Genomic DNA, 3,627 nt, shown 5'->3' with positions numbered 1-3,627 from the left:
CACACACACACACGTGTATATATATATATATATATATATATATATATATATATATATATATCGTCCCCTTGGAATTATAAGGTTCTATCTGCATTCCGAGTAGTTTTGAGATATTTTTGCATTCTATTCGACTGTGTAGATAGAATCTTTTAGTTTTTTAACCTTTTCAGTGGCGAGTTTAAAATATTCTAGCGGTCCCCCCACAGTGAGTTTTTTTTTTGCTTGTCACATGACACACCGCGGCCACAATAACACTGTATGACAGATGGATCGCTTTTATTTCTTTTCCTTTTTTATTTAAAATATTCACAAACGTGCATTCCATGTCATGAGCTATCTGATATTCCGATTTACAAATATGTGTGAATGAGTGTGTTTTGTCGTTTAAAACCCTTTCTAAATGATCTTGATCGTGATCTGTAATGTGAGATGGGCGCCGCCATGTTTGCTCGCGCTGCAGTTCAGAGTCCTGTCAGTCGGATTTGCAGCACGTGAATTCATCAATTTCTCCCAAAAATACAAGTAATAAGTGGCCGGTGAAGAATAGAGTGAACTTTATAGTTATTTACACTATGTGTATCTGATATGAATAAAACACATCGGCAAATTAAATTTGAATGGATTGTTATTGTTGCTTCCATAGACATGTGTGTGTATTTTTCAAACTCTAAATGTATTGTTTTACCAGTACTTATGTGTATTTAAATGTCTGAACCCTAAAATATGCATTATGTGGTTAAGAACATTGCACAGTTGTGATAAAATGACAAGCGCAGTGCAGGTCTCTCTCTGGCTCAGCGTCAGCTAAAGCGCGAAAGCACAGTTTGAATTCGGCAGTTATGTGACGTCACCGAACGGTCTAAATCCCGTATGTGGGACCGTCCCGCTCAACGGGTTAAATAGAAAAGTCCCAAAATGTACACAACATTAAAAAATCTATCACATAATGTAAATAAGTTGTCACAGAATAAGAATATGTGAATAACTCAATTTTGACAAAAATGTCAGATATAACCTTATAATATATATATATATAAATCAAAACAGTAAAAGAACATTTAATCTGCAAAACCTTATTATTATTCATATTGAAAATAATTTAAATAAATTTGTATTATATTTATATATGGCTATATTACAATGTATGTGTTACAATGTACAATGTAATGCTTGTTTAAACGAATATAAATTACACACTGCCTAATTGAGAGAAAAAAGTAGGGAAATTCCAGATTTAATTTGATCTAATCCAGCCTCATAATTAATTGATATTATTCATTACTGGGAAAAAAAACTGATTAAATGATGCATTTATATATCAAAACACAAAAAAAGAACATGTTTACAATATATATATATATATATATATATATATTTAAAAATGCACATTATGGGAGAAAATTTATACAGGAAAAGCAGCAGATTAAAATGAAATATAAAACTTTTTGAATATAAAATATGCATTTTATATGAATCATTTAAAAAGGAAGCATTCACAGTCTTTCTTAAAATGTACTTTGACAAAAAAAAATTGTTTGTGTAATAGCATGTAGGCCTATTTCCAGAATTAATTAGCTATAGCTAATCTGATCCAATTGATTATGTGCTGAATTATCAAGAAAGTTCAACACAACCCAACCCTCAAAACTGAACTGAACTGAGTAAATGATGTCAGAAATGACCAGTGTTGGGGAAAGTTACTTCTAAAAGTAATGCATTACAATATTGCACTACTCCATAAAAAAGTAACGAATTACATTACTTAGTTACTTTTTATGGAAAGTAATGCATTACTTTTTAAATCTGGACAGGGCTTACTTGTTTGTTTTTAAAATAAAAAAGTTCTATTTTTGGCAAATATAAAAGCCTTTTCACACCAAAAGTGAAATGAATAAGCCTCAGGCTGAAGGGAAAGTAAATGTATGTCTGTACAGTAGAATGCAGAAGAAGATTTCAACACACGTCAGCAGTAAAAAAGACACAAATGTTCGTCTAGAGTAATTTTTGCCGATTAGTACAGTTGAACTGGATCATCGAAGGTCAGAAGCAAAGACATTGGTTAATAGAATGGAATTAAAAGGATATTTGTGTTAACATTTAATTATTGCAGGTTTGCATTCATTTGCATGTGTTGTGAGGATTTGCAGCGTTTCTTCATTTGCATGTGTTGTGAGGATTTGTAGGGTGTTTCTTCATTTGCATGTGTTGTGAGGATTTGCAGCGTTTCTTCATTTGCGTGTGTTGTGAGGGTTTGTAGAGCGTTTCTTCATTTGCATGTGTTGTGAGGATTTGCAGCTCGTTTCTTCATTTGCATGTGTTGTGAGGATTTGCAGCTCGTTTCTTCATTTGCATGTGTTGTGAGGATTTGCAGCTCGTTTCTTCATTTGCATGTGTTGTGAGGATTTGCAGCGCGTTTCTTCATTTGCATGTGTTGTGAGGATTTGCAGCGCGTTTCTTCATTTGCATGTGTTGTGAGGATTTGTGCAGCGTTTCTTCATTTGCATGTGTTGTGAGGATTTGCAGCGCGTTTCTTCATTTGCATGTGTTGTGAGGATTTGCAGCGCGTGTGTTGTCAAACTGATGAAGATGTTTTCTTAATTTGCTGGTGTTTTTTCAATTTGCATGTGTTTTCTTAAGTTGCAGCGCGTTGAGCTCTCTCGGCCACCGTAGAATTCGGCCATCGGCGAAAACTAATTGAGGAACCCTGGACTATACCTTCAAATTATGATTTTTAAAATATTTTGCCACTTGTCGCTACCCATTTATTTATTTATTTTACCCATTTTGTTTTTCGCATACATCGCTTGACCTCTTCTGCGCAAATTTTACTCATTGGAACTACTTCGCCAAGAAAGAGGTGAAATATCACTCCGCGTCACGTCCGCTCGCCCACCTGCATCACTTGCACAACATACAACTACTCACAATTTGACATATAGTATATAACACGATATATAGTCCACTTTTAACACACGCGTGAAATCAATACCCATTTTCTGTTATATCCAGTACGATAATTTACCTCATTCTGTGTTAAGACGGACGAGTCCAGGAACTAGTTTACATGTAATGAGACGCGTGGAGGGATGAGACCGCGCTCGCGTCCAGTCAAGTGCGTGTTTTCCCAACTGAGATCAATGGATCTTGAGAGAGTTGTGCTTAGGTCGTGATGAAACCAAGATGGCGTGTAGTTCAGACTTAGAACTACAGTAACATCTTCTGATTTCTCTCAACATGGGGACAGAAGAGCTGCCAATCAATACATTAAAAAAAAGTAACTTACGTTACTTATTTGAAAAAGTAACTCAGATATTCTCTTGTAAATTAAAAAGTAATGCGTTACTTTACTAGCTACTTGGAAAAAAGTAATCTGATTACGTAACTCGCGTTACTTGTAATGCGTTACCCCCAACACTGGAAATGGCTTTACCAGAGTTCCTCAACAGGGGAAACTGTAACCGCGGTTTGGCCCGCGCTAATTTCAAATAATGTGGCATGAAAATTCAAACGCAGCATCAGAAAGCTACATTAACTTACATCGTGTCGACACCGGACTCGAGCGGCGCAATAAAATACAATAAATATTTATAATTAGTGAGGCTGTCTTGGATGCGGCGCGACCGTGTT

Source organism: Sinocyclocheilus grahami, unplaced genomic scaffold (assembly GCF_001515645.1).
Source record: "Sinocyclocheilus grahami isolate Dianchi unplaced genomic scaffold, SAMN03320097.WGS_v1.1 scaffold410.1, whole genome shotgun sequence".
Lineage (NCBI taxonomy): Eukaryota > Metazoa > Chordata > Actinopteri > Cypriniformes > Cyprinidae > Sinocyclocheilus > Sinocyclocheilus grahami.
The sequence above is the reverse complement of the archived record's forward strand: the minus strand, read 5'-3'. Positions refer to the sequence as shown.